General features: G+C 41.8%; 1 pseudogene; it reads left to right on the top strand.

The window, feature by feature from the left end:
* LOC112812773 (ubiquitin-ribosomal protein eL40 fusion protein-like) overlaps positions 1 to 11,963 on the top strand; it is a 12,844-nt pseudogene extending 881 nt beyond the window's left edge.
* Positions 11,964 to 19,373: the final 7,410 nt, after the last annotated feature.

A 19,373-nucleotide genomic window follows, 5' to 3' on the forward strand; every position in this document is an offset into this window, starting at 1 on the left:
TTTATTTATTTATTTATTTATTTATTTATTTATTTATTTATTTATTTTTAAAGACTTTATTTTTTAAGTAATCTCTACACCCAACATGGGACTTGAACTTACAACCCCGAGATCAAAAGTCTTATGCTCCACCGACTGAGCCAGCCAGGTGCCCCTTCAATGTAATTGTACATTTTTATACTTCATAAAATCTTCCCCATTTCCCCCAGACCTTCCAAATTTAGGCAATCAATAACCTACTTTGTGTGTGTAATGGATTTGCCTAATCTAGACACTTCATATAAACAGAATCATGTAATATGTGGCTTTTATGCTTGGTTTCTCTCACTTAGCATAATATTTTCGGGGTTCATCCATGGTGTAAGATACAGAGATACTTCGTTTGTTTTTATTGCCAAATAATATTCAACTGCATGGATATACCACGTTTTATATATCCATTCATCAATTGATGGGCATTTGGGTTGCTTCCACTTTTTGGCTACTAGGTACAAGGCTGCTATGAACATTTGTATACAACTTTTTGTGTGAATAAATGTTGTCATTTCTCTCGGGGGCATATAGAGGAGTGGAATTGCTGGGTCATACAGTAACTCTGTGTTTAATTTATTGAGGAACTGCCTGTTTTCCAAAGCAGCTGCACCATTTTACATTCCTACCAGCGGGCACCTGGGTGGCTCAGTCGTTAAGCGTCTGCCTTCAGCTCAGGTCATGGTCCCAGGGTCCTGGGATCGAGCCCTGCATCGGGCTCCCTGCTCCGCAGAGAGCCTGCTTCTCCCTCTCCCACTCCCCCTGCTTGTGCTCCCTCTCTCACTGTGTCTCTTTCTGTCAAATAAATAAATAAAATCTTTAAAAATAAAAAAAACATTCCCACCAGCAATGTATATGGGTTCCAGTTTCTCCATGACCTTACCAATACTTGTTATTACCTGTCTTTTTTATTACAGCCGTTCTTGTGGGTGTGGAGTAGCATCTCATTGTGGTTTTATTTATAATTTCCCCTTCACGTACTTGTTGGTGACAGGGTTCAGAACATGCTACCTCCATTTACTTATTCATACCCTTTTTGTCTTATCACATTTTCCCATGTTTGTTCATTCTTCATCGAACCTAGCATAAAAGCGCTTCAGTTTAACTGCTTCATCAGGTCTTCATTTCCTTATGAAAGCACTTGTGTGACATAAAACTTATATTAAATAAATTTGTATTCTTTTCTCTTGTTAATCTGTCTTTTGTTACAGGGGCACTGGTAGAAAATATAGAAGGGCAGAGGGAAATTTTTTTTTCTTCCCCTACATCAGCCATTTGTACATCTTTTTAAAATTAATTTATTTATTCATTTTTTAAAAGGGGGAGGGGCCAAGGGGGAGGGAGAAAGAGAATCTCAAGCAGGCTCCATACCCAGCACCCATGCGGGGCTCCATCCCAGGACCCTGAGATCATGACTTGAACTGCAGTCAAATGCTTAACCAACTGAGCCACCCAGGCGCCCCTCCTTTGTCCATTTTTAAATTGGGTTTTCTTTTATTATTGAGTTGTAAGTGTCCTTTATATATTCTGGATACATTCCTTTATCAGATACATGATTTCCAAAAATTTTTTCACATTCTGTGGGTTGTCTTTTGGCCATCTTTATGGCATCATTAGCCAGCACAGAAGTTTTGATTTTGATGAAGCCTAGTTAATCTTCCATCATTTATAGTTTTGGTGTCATATCTAAGAAATTGCCTAGCTCAAGGTCACAAAGATTTAGTCCTATAATTTATTTTGAGAGTTCTTCTTTTTTTTAAAGATTTTATTTATGTATTTGACAGAGAGAAAGACAGCGAGAGAGGGAACACAAGCAGGGGGAGTGGGAGAAGGAGAAGCAGGCCTCCTGCTAAGCAAGGAGCCAGAAGCAGGGCTTGGCCATGACCTGAGCCAAAGGCAGATGCTTAACGACTGAGCCACCCAGGCGCCCCTATTCTGAGAGTTCTGCAGTGTGAGTCCTCCAGCTTTGTTCAAGACTGTTTTGGCTTTTGCAGATCCTTTGATCTTCCATCAGAATTTGAGGGTCAGCTTATCAATTTTCTACAAAGAAGTTAGCTGAGATTGGGATAGGAATTGCACTGAATCTGGAGATCACTCATACTGTTTCATAACCTGCTTTTTCCCCCCAGTTACATATATTGAGAACATCTTTCCATTTCAATAAGAATGTCATATTTTTTTCTTGTGTAATAATTCAACAGATATTTATTAAACACTTACAAGACACAAAGTGGTCTGGTTGCTGGTTATACTGAGATGAATCAGACACATATCCCATCTGTGAAAAGGAGCTTTCTACCGAGAAAGGAAAATAAGACATGAACATAAATAACTCTATTCCAAGTATGAGAGAGAGAGAAAAAGCTTCAAAAAAAAAAAAAAGTCATTTACAGAAATGAGGAAGGAGGTAAAATTTCCACATAGATACAGTCATTTGGTTAGTGTAGGGTCTTTCAACCTTAGCACTATTGATATTTGGGGATTATTCTTTGTTGTGACGGGCTGTCCTGTGCATGGTAGAATGTTCAGCAGCATCCCTGGCCTGTACACCCTCGATGTTGGCAGCACTCCCCTCCCCAAGTTGTGACAATCCAAAACGTCTCTGGACATTGACAAATGTTCCTTGGGAGGCAAAACCACCCCTGGTTGAGAACCACTGAGCTAGAACTTACATAATCATTTTCAACGGTGGTATAGTACATCCATGGACATTCTATAATTTATGCAACTAATACCCTATAATTGTACATTCTTGTTGTGTTCAATTTCCCACTACTTTTTAAAAAACATAACTTTCAGAATCTATTACATCAGCTCCTTAGGATAAATAGGTACATCATGCTAGATTTTTTTACAATAAAAGTTATACATGTTAAAATTATTTTTTCAAACAACAGGCAGATAAAATTAAAAGGCGCTCGCTCTCTCTCCCAGTCCCACTCCCCAGAAATACAGTCTATGGCATAGCAATTTTAAATTTTTATATTTATTCAGAAGTGAAGTGGTAAAAGCCTCTTTGGATGCATTTTAATCATTACATACAATATTTGGTCTATTCATCTGGGGCTTTCTAAGCTATGTTTTTGAACCTGTGGGTCTTGGTCCATTAGTGAAATCAAATTAGAGAGTCATGGTTGTATTTTTTTAATGAAATAGAACAGAACCAAATAGATCAGATCAGGGAGTATTACCACATAGAATAGGCGCTGCTTGGTGAGAAACGTGGTTCAGTATCATAGAAAGACAGATGATAGGTAATGTAAAATGTACGTTACTGTGGGTTGCAGCCAAGAAAAAAATTCAAGCCACTGCTTTAAGCAATCTAAATATATATTCAACATTCCTTTCTATAATGGGAGTGAAGTGGTGGATGTGGCAAGCCTGTTTTTTCTTGACTAAAAGAGAACAATTAATATAACATAAGCAAAAATACTTAGTATTAACAGTTACTCCCCAGAAAAGTAACAACACTAATTCCCATACTAAATACTGGGTTTTTTTAAAAGATTTTATTTATTTGACAGAGAGACACACAGCAAGAGAGGGAACACAAGCAGGGGGAGTGGGAGAGGGAGAAGCAGGCTTCCCGCGGAACAGGGAGCCCAATGCAGGGCTCGATCCCAGGACCCTGGGACCATGACCTGAGCTGAAGGCAAACGCTTAACGACTGAGCCACTCAGGCGCCCCCTAAATACTGGTTTTAATGTAAATTTAGAGTCAGGGCTCCATCAACTCAAGTTTCCTTAGGAATTAAATGATTCAATAAGAATCATCTACAACGCTTTTACTTTTTTCTTTTAATATTTTATTTTTAAGTAATCTCCGCACCCAAAATGGGGCTCGAACTCACAACCACGAGATCAAGAGTCACATGCTCCACCAACTGAGCCAGCCAGGCACCCTTCTAATGCTTTTATATGTTTGCAATTTAAACAGCATTGTTGTATACATTAAGAGGGGGCTGCTGATGGGGGCGCTTGGGTGGCTTAGTTGGTTAAGTGTCTGCCTTCGGCTCAGGTCATGATCCTCTGGTCCTGGGATCAGAGCCCCATGTGGTTAGTCTCCCTGCTCAGCAGGGAGCCTGCTTCTCCCTCTCCCTCTGCCACTCAGCCTGCTTGTGCTCTCTCGCTCTCTCTCAGATAAATAAATTAAATCTTTTTAAAGATTTAATTTATTTATTTGACAGAGAGAGATACAGCTAGCGAGGGAACACAAGCAGGGGGAGTGGGAGAGGGAGAAGCAGGCCTCCCGCGGAGCAGGGAGCCCAATGCAGGACTTGATCCCAGGACCCCGGGATCACGACCCGAGCTGAAGGGAGATGTTTAACGACTGAGCCACCCAGGTGCCCCAAATAAATTAAATCTTAAAAAAAAGAGGGTTGCTGATGTTTTCCAGTCTAGTTTTCCGGTACCTCTTCATTCAGTTGAATCGTTAGACATTATAAATCAAACATTTATGACTGTCTGTAGGGAACATGGGACACGGGAGCTTATATAAATGTTGTTACTCCCTTCTGCTGGAGTGGCAGCTTATATAGCCAGGATCCTCTTGAATGTCTTTATTTCATATCAGGATAACACCACAAGGTCCCTGTGACCAATTGATTTTACATTATCATATAAATTTTTGTGTTCATGTAAGACTGAACTATTGTGATATTTAGCTACAAGGCCAGGTTAACAAAGGATTTTGCTGAAATTTTAATATAACTAAGATTTCTCCCAAAAGTTAGCATATTTACCCTAACTAAAGTGATCATATTTTCAAGGTCGCCAAAGCCAAAATTGTAGCTGAACACACAAAATGGCTTTCATACAAACATGGACAGGAAACTTAGAAACAAATAGACATAGATAGACATGGAAACAAATTTTCCCTGAAGTTCTGTTTTAAATATCACCAAAAAGACTTGATAAAGAAAACTTTACTGTGTGAGTCTATTCTTTGCCAGAACAAGCACAGCCAAGTGATGGCAGCTCTGCTGATCTATCAGTGTAATCACTGACAGCCACATGGTGGGGAGAGATGACAATCATAAAGTAAACACTCTGGGAAATGCAGGGGGTGGGGATGATAATTCATCTCTCCTTCTTTTTAAGATTTTATTTATTTATTTGACAGAGAGAAAGTACAAGCAGGGGGAGCAGGAGAGGGAGATGCAGGCTCCCCGCTGAGCAGGGAGCCTGATGAGGGGCTCGTTCCCAGGACCCTGGGATCATGACCTGAGCTGAAGGCAGATGCTTAACCGACTGAGCCACCCAGGTGCCCCCATTCATCTCTACTTCTAAGGACAAAATTTCATTCTGAGATCTAATCCAATTCCTCACTTCTGAGATGAGGAAACCGAGACTTGCAGAGGATAAGACTTCAATTAATAGACTTTTTTTTTGAGCCGTTTTCGGCTTACAGAACAATTGAGTGGAAATTACAGTTTCCACATAGCTCCTCCTCCCACCCATCCACAGTGTCCCATGTTAATCCACACATGTTAATCTTTACTGATTCAATTTCAAACATTAATCTTGCATTAGTGTGGTACATTTGTTCTAATTGATGAACCAACATAGGTACATTATTGTCATTAACTAAAATCCATAGTTCACATTAGGGTTCACTCTTTGGGTTGTACATTCTTTGGCTTTTGTCAAACACATGACAACATGTATTTACCATTATGGAATCATACAAAATATTTTTGCTGCCCTCATGCACCCCAATGTTTATAGCAGCAATGTCCACAGTACCCAAAATATGGAAAAAGCCCAGATGTCCATCAACAGACAAATGGATAAAGAAGAGGTGGCATATAAATACAATGGAATGTTACCATCAAAAAGAGTGAAATCTTGCCATTTGCAATGACGTGGATGGAACTAGAGGGTATTATGCTAAGTGAAATCCCTCAGTCAGAGAAGGACAAATACCATATGATCTCACTCATATGTGGAATTTTAGAAACAAAACAGATGAACAGAGGGGAGGAGAAGGAAAAATAAAAACAGAGAGGGAGGCAAGCTATGAGACTCTTTAAGGAACAAACAGGGTTGTTGGAGAGGTGGGTGGGGGGATGGGGTAACTGGGTGATGGGCATTAAGGAGGGCACTTGATGTAATGAGCACTCAGTGTTATATGCAACTGATGAATCACTAAATTCTACCCCTGAAACTAATGATACATTATATGTTAACTAACTTGAATTTAAATTTAAAAAAATTCGTTTTGGGGCACCTGGGTGGCTCAGTCGTTAAGCGTCTGCCTTCGGCTCAGGTCATGGTCCCAGTGTCCTGGGATCGAGCCCCGTGTCGGTCTCCCTGCTCGGCAGGAAGCCTGCTTCTCCCTCTCCCTCTCCCTCTGCCTCCCACTCCTCATGCTTGTGCTCACTCTCTCAAATAAATAAATAAATAATAAATGAATAAACCTTTAAAAAAATTTTTAAATAGTTTTGCTGCCCTAAAAATTCCATGTGTTCCATCTGTTCATCCCTTCCTCCCTCCTTCTGAGCCCCTGGCATCCTTTTAGCTGTCTCCATAGTTTTTAGCCATTCTAATAGGTGTGTAGTAGTATCCCATTGTTTTAATTCGCAATTCTGTAATGACATTTGATACGGAGCAACTTTCATGTGCTTACTTGTCATCAGTATAATTTTTTGGTGAGATGTCTATTCAGATTGTTTGCCCATTTTTAAATTGGGTTGTTTTCTTATTTTTTTTTTTAAAGATTTTACTTATTTGACAGAAAGAGACACAGCAAGAGAGGGAACACAAGCAGGGGGAGTGGGAGAGGGAGAAGCAGGCTTCCCGCTGAGCAGGGAGCCCCATGCGGGGCTTGATCCCAGGACCCTGGGACCATGACCTGAGTCGAAGGCAGATGCCTTAATGACTGAGCCACCCAGGCGCCCCTGTTTTCTTATTCTTGAGTTTTAAGAGGTCTTTATATATTTTGGATACTAGTCTTTTATTTGATATATATTTTGCAAATATTTTCTCCAAGTTTGTGGCTTGTTTTTTCATTCTCTTAACAGAGCAGAGCATTTTTAATTTTAATGAAGTCCAAATTATCAGGTTTTTTACCTTTCATGGATCATGCTTTGGGTATCATATCACAGAAGTCATCACCAAATCCAAAGTCACCTAGATTTTTCTCCTATGTTATCTTCTAGGAGGACTTTTTTTTCAGCATTTTCCCCAAAACTTTATTGAGGCATAATTGATAAAATTTTAAGATATTTAAAGTGTACGGTGGCACCTGGGTGGCTCAGTTGGTGAACCATCCGACTCTTGATTTCGGCTCAGGTCATGATCTCAGGGTTGTGAGACTGCGTCTCCCACCAGGCTCTGCACTCAGCAGAGTCGTTTTGGGATTCTCTCTCTCCCTCTCCTGCTGACCCTCTCTCTGCTCTCATGCATGACTGCGCTGTCTCTAAAAGAAATAAATATTTAAAAAAATAAAGTGTACAATGTGATGATTTGATATACATATACATTGTGAAAGGGTTCCCCTCGCCAAGTTAATATATCCATCACATATTTGCCTTTTTAATTTTTTTGGTGAGAACATTTAAGTTCTACTCCCTTAGCAAATTTCAATTAAACAATATAGTGTTATTAACTATAATGACCATGTTGTACATTAGATCCTCAGACCTTATTCATCTCATTTTTGAAAGTTTGTACAATTTGACCAACTTCTCTCTATTTCTCCCACCCCCAGCTCATGGCAACTACTTTTCTACTCTCTGTTTCTATGAGGTCAACTTTTTTTGTTATTTCTTTTTTTTTTAGATTCTACATAGAAGAGATGCCATGAGGTGTTTGTCTTTCTCTAGCATAATGACCTCCAGGTTCATCCATGTTGTTCTAAATGATGGGATTTCCTTTTCTAAGGCCGAATAATATTCCATTGTACATACATACCACAGCTTCTTTATCCATTCACCTGTCGACTGACTCTTAGATTGTTTCCATACTTTGGCTATTATGAATTATGCTGCAATGAACATGGAAGTGCAAATAGCTCTTCAAGGTAACACTTTGGTTTCCTTTGGATATACACCCAGAAGTGGGATTGTCGGATCATACATATATGTTACTTCTATCAGTTTTTTGAGGAACCTCCATACTGTTTTCCATAGTGGCTGTAGCAGTTTGTATTTGCACCAACAGTGCAGAAGGGTTCCCTTTCCTCCACATCCTCACCAGCGTTTATCTCTTGTCTTTCTGATAATAGGAATCCTAACAGGTGTGAAGTGATAGCTCATTGTGGTATTGATTTGCATTTCTCCAATGATGAGTGATGTTGAGCGTCTTGCAACTGATGGCCATCTGGATGTCTTCTTTTGGAAAATGTCTACTTGTGTCCTCTGCTCATTTTTTAATTCTTCTAGGAGTTTTATAGTTTCACAGTTAGGTCTATGATCTATTCTGAGGTAATTTTTGTAAAAGATGTAAGGTCCGTGTCTAGATTTCATTTTTTGCACGTGGATGTCCAGTTGTTCCAGAACTATTTGTTGAACAGACTATCCTTTATGCATTGAATTGCCTTTACTCCTTTGTCCAAGAAAAGGGTAAGACTTTTCAGCAACACATCCAGGTGTTCTTCTCATGTCAGTTCTTTTTGCTGATAAACTGACCATAGCTGTATTTAAGGGCTTTGCTCTGGAGTCAAAGATTTAGTGGGTTTTTTTAAATATTTTATTTATTTATTTGACAGGGAGAGAGACAGTGAGAGCAGGAACCCAAGCAGGGGGAGTGGGAGAGGGAGAAGCAGGCTTCCTGCTGAGCAGGGAGCCTGATGCGGGGCTCGATCCCAGGACCCTGGGATCACGACCTGAGCCGACAGCAGACACCCAACGACTGAGCCACCCAGGCGCCCCAAAGACTTAGTTTTTTAATCTAAGCTCCTTCAGTTACAAGCTGTGAGACCACGGGTAAGTACCTCTCTGTGCCTCAGTCTCCCCAAATGTATGAGTTTGATAATAATAGGATTGATAATAACATAGGGTTATCATGAGACAAATTAGATAATATATATAAAATATCTGACATAGACTGCTCAAGAAATGTCAGCTGTTATTATGATAGTATTCTAAGTTTAACTTGCTTTCTGCCTCAGGGGCTCACCACCAAAATATATAAAGAAGAATATGCGTATATTTTTCTTTATTCTCTACATTCCCTTCTAATTTTTATAAAATCATGTACCATTTATGTTGTTGCTGTTTTCAAAACCACATTCTCTGTAAACTCATTTTAGTGACAGAAAGCAGATCAGTGGTTGCTTTGTGGCCATAGATGGAGGAAGGGGCACAAGGAAACTTTTGGGCATGATTGAAAGGTTCTGGTTTTTTTTTTTTTTATTGTAGTGTTGTTTCCATAGGTGCTTACATCTGTCAAAACTTATTGAATTGCATACTTTAATTTTTTTTTTATTTGAGAGAGCGAATCAGAGAGAGAGAGGGAACACAAGCAGGGGGAGTGGGAGAGGGAGAGGCAGTCTTCCCCACGGAGCAGGGAGCCCGAGGCTGGGGGACCAGGGACCCTGGGATGATGACCTGAGCCGAAGGCAGAGCAGGAAGCCTGATGCAGGACTTGATCCCGGGACTCCAGGATCATGACCCGAGCCGAAGGCAGTCGCTCAACCAACTGAGCCACCCAGGCACCCCTGAATTGCATACTTTAAATAGGGGCTGTTGGGGTGCGTGGGTGGCTCAGTCTGTTAAGTGTCCACCTTCAGCTCAGGTCATGATCCTGGAGTCCTGGGACCCGAGTCCTGCATCAGGCTCCCTGCTCAACTGGGAGTCTGCTTCTCCCTCTCCCTCTGCCCGTCCCCTCCACTTGTGCTCTCTCTCTCGCTCATTCTCTCACTCAAATAAAGAAATAAAATCTTTAAAAAAATAAATAGGTGCTGTTTATTGTACATAAACTATACCTCAGTAAAGCTAAAGCATAACCTTTATTAAGAGACAAGCCAGGGTGCCTGGGTGGCTCAGTCGTTAAGCGTCTGCCTTCGGCTCAGGTCATCATCCCAGGGTCCCTGGTCCCCCAGCCTCGGGCTCCCTGCTCCGCGGGGAAGACTGCCTCTCCCTCTCCCACTCCCCCTGCTTGTGTTCCCTCTCTCGCTATGTCTCTCTCTGTCAAATAAATAAATAAAATCTTTAAAAAAAGAGAGAGAGACAAGCCAGTAAATATAAACGTTGTCTGGGTGTTGATATCAAAGAACTGATAGATTTTTTTTGTACACGCAAATGTATTGCTGTTATTTTTGAATTTTTTAAAAAAGGAACTTGGGGTGCCTGGCTGCCTGGCTGGCTCAGTCAGTAAAGCATGTGACTCTTGATCTCCTGGTTGTGAGTTTGAGCCCCACGTTGAGCACAGAAATTACTTTTAAACACTCTAAGACCCCCAAAATCAACATCCTCAGTAAAAAAAAATTAAAATAATAAATGTTTTAAAAAGGGAACTCTTATATAAAAGGTGCATATAGAAATATTTACAGATGACATGAGATGTGAAATATGCATCAAAATAATGAGGGATGGCAGGAGTGGACGGGGGGCATAGATGAAACACACTTGACCATGAGCTGATAATTATCAAAGCCCAGTGGTGTGTACATGGGGGTTCATTTCACTACTCTCTTTTCTTTCGTATTTGTTTGAAATTGTCCATAATTGAAAAGTTAAAAAAGGGGGGGCACCTGGGTGTCTCAGTCATTAAGTATCTGCCTTCAGCTCAGGTCATGATCTCGGGGTCCTGGGATCCAGCCCGCATCAGGCTCCCTGCTCCGCGGGAAGCCTGCTTCTCTCTCTGCCCCTCCCCCTGCTCCTGCTTTCTCTCTCTCTGTCAAATAAATAAACAAAATCTTTAAAAAAAAAAGAAAGAAAGCACACATGCTGGTGGGGGGCACCTGGGTGGCGCAGTGGATTAAGCATCTGACTCTTGGTTTCAGTTCAGGTCGCGATCTCAGTGTCCTGAGTTCGAGCCCTGTAGCAAACCCCACATCAGGCTCCATGCTCAGAGCAGAGTCTGCTTTAAGTCTTTCTCTCCCTTTGCTCCTCCCCACCACACCCTCTCTCTCTAAAATAAATAAAGAAATCTTTAAAAAAAAAATCACACATGGTGGTGCCTGGGTGGCTCAGTCGGTTAAGCATCTGCCTTTGGCTCAGGTCATGATCCCAGGGTCCTGGGATCAAGCCCCGCATGGCTCCCCGCTCAGCGGGGAGTCTGCTTCTCCCTCTCCCTCTACCCCTCCCCCCAACTCATGCACTCTCTCTCTCTCTCAAATAAATAAATAAAATCTTTTTTAGCTCCTTCTCTTCAACGAGGTAGCCGAGCAGTTTGGTGGCGGCGGCCTTGCGGATTTGCGCCAGACACAGAGATGCAGCTCTTTGTGAAAACCCTGACTAGCAAGACCATCATCCTTGAGGTCGAGCCCAGTGACATTGAAAACGTCAAAGCCAAAATCCAAGACCAGAAGGGCATCCCGCCTGACGGGCAGCGTCTAGTTTTTGCGGGCAAACAGCTAGAAGACGGCCATACTCTTGTCAGACTATAATAGCCAGAAAGAGTCCACCCTGCACTTGGTGCTTCACCTCCGGGGTGGCATCATTGAGCCTTCCCTCCGCCCGCTGGCCCAGAAATACAAATGTGACAAGATGATCTGCCGTAAGTGTTATGGTCGCCTGCACCCCCGCGCTATCAACTGCTGCAAGAAGTGCGACCACACCAACAACCCCAACAACCTGCGCCCCAAAAAGGTCAAATAAGACCCCTCCGCCGGCTCTTCCTTTGCCCACAGGGCGGCCTCCTGCCCGAGCCCCAAGGCCCTGGGGCCTCAATAAAGTTTCCCTTTCATTGACTAGAAAAAAAAATTTTTTTTTTAAATCACCCATGTAGGAACTATTGTGTTTACCTCAGTTAATAAATGGACCTAGACTGAAAGTATTGCAAAGGTTTTTTTTTTTTATTGTTACTGCACACCACTTCTAATTTTAATTTTTTTTTAAGATTTTATTTATTTATTTGACAGAGAGAGAGACAGCGAGAGCAGGAACACAAACACGGGGAGTGGGAGAGGGAGAAGCAGGCTTCCCGCCAAGCAGGGAGCCCGAAGCGGGACTTGATCCCAGGACCCTGGGACCATGACCTGAGCTGAAGGCAGACGCTTAACTACCGAGCCACCCAGGCGCCCCAGGGTACTGGCATTGTTATAATGCACTAATCTTATTCAGATTTCCCCCAGTTTCACTTGTACTCATTTGTGTATGTTTGTGTATTAAGTGCTATGCAATTTTATGACCTGTGTAGGTTTGTACATCCACCACCACTGTCAGGATACCAGAAAGTTCTGGGTCACCTGGGTGGCTCAGTCGTTAAGTGTCTGCCTTCAGCTCAGGTCATGATCCCAGGGTCCTGGGATCGAGCCCCACATAGGGCTGCCTGCTCAGCGGGAAGCCTGCTTCTCTCTCTCCCACTCCCCCTGCTTGTGTTCCCTCTCTCGCTGTCTAAATCTTAAAAAAAAAAAAAAAAAAAAAAAAAGATACCAGAAAGTTCCAATACCACAAGCATAGGGATTCCTCAGTTTGTCCTTTTATGACCAAACTCACATTCTTGAACCTCCATCCCCAATGCCTAACCCTTGGCAACTAGTAATCTCTCCTCAGTTTCTAAAATTTTGTCACTTCAAAAATGCTATATGATTGGAATCATAAAGTATGTAATCTTTTGGGTTTTTTTTTCATGCAACATAATTCCCTAGAGATTCATCCAAGCTTTGTATATCAATAGTTTCTTTCCTTTTATTGCTGAGTAGAATTCTATGGTATGGATGTACCATAATTTAACTATTCACCCACTGAGGGACAACTAGGCCAATTTCAGTTTTTGGTTATTACAAATAAAGCTTCCAGGAACATTCATAGATGCATTTTTCATCTAACATTTTGTTTTGCTACTAGTATAGTATTTTCCCCTTCTATTAATCTTAGAAGACTAGTAATTTTGCAAACTTTCAAATAAAATCTATTGGCTTAATCAGTCTATACTTTTGAAGCATGTGTAGTAATTTCCCTTAAGTAAGACTATAAAGTATTTTCTCAATTGTATAATGAATTTCACTGGCTTTCTCCTAGCATATTTTGAAAAGCAATTCTCAATAGGAATTTGTAAATGACCTTACAATTACAGACCTTTTGATGACTAAGATAGCTCTACATCAAAGCTGGTTTCCTCTTTGTAATAATCAAAGGGAACAATCTTGCCATGCCTCCTGCACCTCATAAATATGTATTAGGAGACAAATTTTTCAACTGATACATCCATATGCCATCACTAAGGGCCGGAAAACATGTTACAGGTTTGAAATTTGGGCCCTTAGGTCTTTTGGCATAAAGTAAAATAATGATGCAATTTACATTTAGCCACAGATATACTGAAAATTTCCAATTTGCTTGGGAATTCTATTTTTTTTAAGATTTTATTTATTTATTTGACAGAGAGAGAATGAGAGATAGAGAGCATGAGAGGGAAGAGGGTCAGAGGGAGAAGCAGACTCCCTGCTGAGCAGGGAGCCCGATGCGGGACTCGATCCCGGGACTCCAGGATCATGACCTGAGCCGAAAGCAGTCACTTAACCAACTGAGCCACCCATGCGCCCGGGAATTCTATTTTCAAAAACCATTACTTATCCTTTTAAAAGCATGCTTTTGTCATGGTTATTTACCTGCCACCATCTCTTAGCCCCAAACTAACCCTTTTTTACTATGCTCTGTGGTGCCAGGGCTGGGATTCTGCAAACTCCTTTTCCCAAACTCCCATGCCCATGGCCTCCCTATTAGGTTCTGTCAATGGAAGGTTCTGATGGCAGATTGAAAGGAAGAAGGGACCTCTGGTTGCCAGCTTCTATCAACAGCTTCCCCCCACAGTTCCGGTCTCCAGCTTCTTTCAATCTTCCCAGCACACAACACCAGATCCCCACAGAGGCACCAACACTCACTGGCCACACCTTCCTTGGCGGTCTGACCTCGTGCTCAGTCTTTCTGCTCACAGCCCCGTGAGCAGGGGCTGTGTGGAGGGCCTCCACCAGAGGTCCAAGAGCCAGCCAGCTTGAGACCTCTCCTTCACACTCCCAGGTTCTGGTAACCCCACATCTTTCCTTTTGTTCTCCCAGCCCAGCAATGGTAACTTCTTGCAGTTACTAAGATCAGCCCTAGGGGCACAGGAAGCAATGACAAATATCTGGGTTACCTTGTCATCCCCTCTTTCATCTAACATCGATGTACCCAATTCTCTGTATTGAATCCGCTCTATTGGAAATACTTAGCATGGCTTTGTTTTCCTGTAGCTTTTATACAGTTGCAAACAAAATGTTGCCAACTCCCCCGCACACAATATTTTAGCATCTTCTTTATTTTCTTTCCAACTATAAGGGTTGTGTTCCTTATTCAGAAGAATCTGTGGTTGAATTCAGGACTTGGAGCTGGAAGGGGATAGGGTTAGGTGACTATCAGAGATTCTGTTGTATGCAACAAATGGACTCAAGAAGGGAATCTATGGAAAGATATGATCAACTCACAGAATCAAAGGAACCAATTTGTAAAGGGTGGGAACCAGAGCCATTCCAGAGATTTAGAAAGTGGGAACCAATGGAAGGCAACTTGGGATACTTTAGCAGCATGAATCTACGGAATCCACTTTCCAGGAAGGGTGTGGCTGACTGGCCCCACTGGGGTTAACTGCCTGCCCTTTGGCTGGTCCAAGGTGAGGTATCTTTTTTTTTAAGATTTTATTTATTTCTTTGACAGAGGGAGACACAGTGAGAGAGGGAACACAAGCAGGAGGAGTGGGAGAGGGAGAAGCAGGCTCCCCGCTGAGCAGGGAGCCCGATGCAGGGCTCGATCCCAGGACCCCGGGATCATGACCTGAGCCGAAGGCAGACACTTAACGACTGAGCCGCCCAGGCGCCCCGGTGGGGTATCTTTTGTTTGTTTGTTCATTTAAAGATTTTTTTTAAAGATTTTATGTATTTATTTGACCGAGAGAAAGAGGGGGGAACACAAGCAGGGGGAGTGGGAGAGGGAGAAGTAGGCTCTCAGCTGAGCAGGGAGCCCAATGCGGGGCTCGATCCCAGGACCCTGGGATCATGACTTGAGCCAAAGGCAGACGCTCAATGACTGAACCACCCAGGCGCCCCTCATTTAAAGATTTTTTAAGTACTCTCTACACCCAGTGTGGGACTCGAACCTACAACCCCGAGATCAAGAGTTGCACACTCCACTGACTGAGCCAGCCAGGCGCCCCAAGGGTGAGGTATCTTTTTTAAGATTTTATTTATTTATTTGAGAGAGAGAATGAGACAGAGAGAGCATGAGAGGGGGGGAGGGTCAGAGGGAGAAGCAGACTCCCCGCTGAGCAGGGAGCCCGATGCGGGAGATCCCGGGACTCCAGGTTCATGACCTGAGCCAAAGGCAGTCGCTCAACCAACTGAGCCACCCAGGCGCCCGAGGGTGAGGTATCTTGATGGACCTGTAAGAAGTTTGGAGAAGGAAGAGGAACTCAACCAAAAGAAATTTAGCATGCTGTTTCCTGGAGAAGGAAGAATGGATGATAGCTAGCAATTACAACAAATTTTCACTATATTGAACTTCAGAAGCAGTCTTCTGTTGTAAATTACAATGCACTGTGTACTTAAAACTTTGAATAAAAGAACAATGATCTTGGGGTGGAATGCTCAGAGCAATTTTTCTAAAAGAAGGTTCCACATTTGAAGCCTTGTTATCACTACTTATGGATTGGGACAGACCAGGAGGAGTTTCCTATTCAATATTTTTCATTTGACAAATATTTATTTACTCCGCCCCAGTGATTCTAAGTCTAAGCCCCAGGGATTCTGGTCTGGGTCATTTCCTTTATTCACTGTCACCAATGCAGAGATCATGTTGCTTAACATTAACAGCCAGCACAACGGGGTAAGTTGGCCTTTCAGAAATCCAGAGGGACACCCACAAAAGTTAAATATTAACACATATATAAGTATAAAACAATGACTTCACTTTACCTAATAAAATATCACAATAGTAAATGAAAACAAAGTACAAGTTCAAACAAGTACAGTGTTTTCTATTTCACAATAATTTCCTTCAACTCCCTTTAACACAAGTGTATTAAACAATATTTTAAGAGAAATGACTTAGAATTCTATCACATTAAGACAATTCATTTGTGTGCATTACTCTTCTACCATTCTTCATATTTTTTTCAAAAATGTGTGGGTTTTTTTTCCCTGCTTATAAGAGTAATGTTTGTCCATTGGAGAATTTTTTTTAAATAAAGCAATGTATGAATAATAAAATAACCATCATTCATAATACCAGTAACCAAAAGACAATAGTTATTAATGTTTTCTGTACCTTCTTCTGCTCCTAACAATTTGGATGAAAATAATTTGGTCAGAAACAAAATTGGTATTCTTTATGCTCCTTTTTGCTTGTGTAATTTTCATATTTTTCTGTAAGGAGCTTTGCTTTTGTAATAAAAAACAATAAAGGAATGTATGTACAAACAATAACGGAATGTATAGAGTAGGAGCTCTATATGTCTTGTTCATTCCAGGTATCTTCAGTTCCCAGAACAATGCATGGCAAACAGTAGGTACTCCAAAATTTTTTTGAATGGCAAAGATTTTCACCAAAAACTAGTGAGAGTTGCTTACGAACACAGAATGTCTGGGTATTATTTCCCTCTCTCATTTCTTTTGGTAAACAGTTCATTCTATCACATAGGATCAGTTTTGCTATGTTAATATAAGACTGGTCGAATTCAGATTCCAAGTCCAACACTCACTAGCTATGTGACCTTGGCAAGAAACCACCACTCTCTGCTTGAGCTTCCTCATGTGGTAAGCACCGGTCCAGGTACTGGGGATATAACAAAACAAAGATCCTGCAACTTACATTTTAGTGTAGGGAGAATAACCTATGAACAAACATTTGTCAGGTGGTGAAAAGCACTATGAGAAAAAAAGAGTAAAGGGGATACGATGCAATTACCTGTGCGAGGGGAGGATGCGGATGTGCTATTTTTTTTTAAAGATTTTATTTATTTATTTGACAGAGAGAGACACAGTGAGAGAGGGAACACAAGCAGGAGGAGTGGGAGAGGGAGAAGCAGGCTTCCAGCCGAGCAGGGAGCCCGATGCGGGGTTCGGGGTTCGATTCCAGGACCCTGGGATCATGACCTGAGCCGAAGGCAGACGCTTAACGACTGAGCCACCCAGGCGCCCCTGTTGCTGTTTCTGTTTTTGTTTTTTTTTTTTTTTACAGATTTTATTTATTCATTTGAGAGAGAGAGAGATTGCAACAGTAAGCATGAGCAGCAGGGGGTGGGGAGGACAGAGTGGATAAGCAGACTCCCCACTGAGCGGGGCGGGGAGCGCTGGATCCCAGGACCCGGAGATCATGACTGGAGCTGAAGTCAGACACTTAACTGATTGAGTCACGTAGGTGCCCTGGTGTGTTGCTATTTTATAAAAGATGGTCAGGGACTGGCTAGAGGCTTCAAAAATATCCTAGTGTCTGTGTTTTTCAAATTTCAAGTTGTGACTAAGTGTGATCACAAAAGTGCAATGTACAGGGTAATCTGCATATTTTTTAAATGAAATAAAATACCAGACTGCGTCATACATATTAAAGGTCAGCACGGTTTGGTGTAACCCGTTTTGGTTTATAATACAAGTAAAACACAGTAGGCATGGAGAAAATGGTGGCTAACAATATAGCAACTTTGATGTAAGCAGTCTTAGAGAAAGGTACCTAAATAGGGCTTCTCTGGGGTAAGAGAGCCCATACTTTATGCATGCACCTGTTGGTGCCTTACTCATTTAGCAGACTTAGCTGAGTGCAAGAGAGACAAAAACAGAGAAAGTGGGAGAAAAGATTAGGAGGAGAGCTAAAAAGTTGGGGTGAAAAACAAAAGCAAAATCGAACAGTTTCGCAACCTGAAGGAAAACGTATTACCTTTTTGAGGCAAAAAAGTACCTGACCGGGGGAAAAAAAAAAAAGACCAAAAAAACTAGAGAAAACGACTGACAGATTCTACCTAACAAAAAAAATCCAAAGCTAATAAAATATGTTGTACATGATACTTTTGGATTAAGTATATAATAGTGCCTGAATATTTTCAGAAACTCCCAAAATATCTGCTTCATACTTCTGCCTCTGACCCTCAGTGAGGTGGACAGTATAAAGATTTTAAAGCCATAATGTCTGTGAAGATTTCTTTCAACTTTTTTTTTTAAGATTTTATTTATTTGACAGAGAGAGACACAGCGAGAGAGGGAACGCAAGCAGGGGGAGAGGTAGAGGGAGAAGCAGGCTTCCTGCCGAGCAGGGAGCCCGATGCAGGGCTGGATCCCAGGACCCTGGGATCATGACCTGAGCAGAAGGCGGATGCCCAACGACTGAGGGACCCAGGCGCCCCCTTCTTTCAACTCTTTACACATGTAATAGGTTTGGAAATCATGCCTACCCATCAAATATTAAGTAAAATAGATTAAAGGGAGACTGGAAATTGTCTGCCAAGCCTTCTCTTGCTGTGCACATGAGGACATTCCCACCGAAGTAAAGCTGTTAAGACAATTATTCTAGACGTAACAATAAAAATATTTTTAAAAAGACAATTATTCTAGAACAAGGTGGGCAAACTAGAGTCCTCTGGCCAAATATAACCCACCACCTGTTTTTGTATGACCCATGAGCTAAGAATGATTTTTCCATTTTAAAGTAGTTAAAAAACAAATTAGAATATTTTGTGGCAGGTGAAATTTATATGAAAATTCAGTGAAAATTATTTATATGAAATTTCAGTGTCTATAAAGTTTTATTGGAAGACAGCCAGGTTCATCCATATTGTCTGCGGCTGCTTTCTCACTGTAAGGTGGCAGGGCTGAGTAGTTGCTCCCAACGCCTAAAATATTTACTCTCTGGCCCCTTTCAGAAAAACATTTGCCAAGCAGTGTTCTAGAATATGAGAGCTGTGCTATTTAAACACCTTCCAACCCTAGTCCCTCTCCAGCCGCGTTGCCCCTCTGCCCCGCCCCACCCCAGCTTTAAGTCCCTAACAAGATTCCTGGGCCTGACATGAAGGCAGAGTGTTATAATAATGAATTGTAACCTATTGGAAAGCAGAGACACCAGACAGTAAATTTCTATATAAGGTAATATTACTGGTTCTGCCACCGACTAGGGTAACGTCTGAGTTTGTTTCCTGATCAGAAAAGTGAGCATCACAGCGGCAACTGACCAATTTCGTCTGAGGATCACCAGGGTCACTCTCGTGAAAGCACTTGGA

This window comes from Callorhinus ursinus, unplaced genomic scaffold, assembly GCF_003265705.2.
Source record: "Callorhinus ursinus isolate GAN/ISIS: 27379988/994484 unplaced genomic scaffold, GSC_fseal_2.0 scaffold16, whole genome shotgun sequence".
NCBI lineage: Eukaryota > Metazoa > Chordata > Mammalia > Carnivora > Otariidae > Callorhinus > Callorhinus ursinus.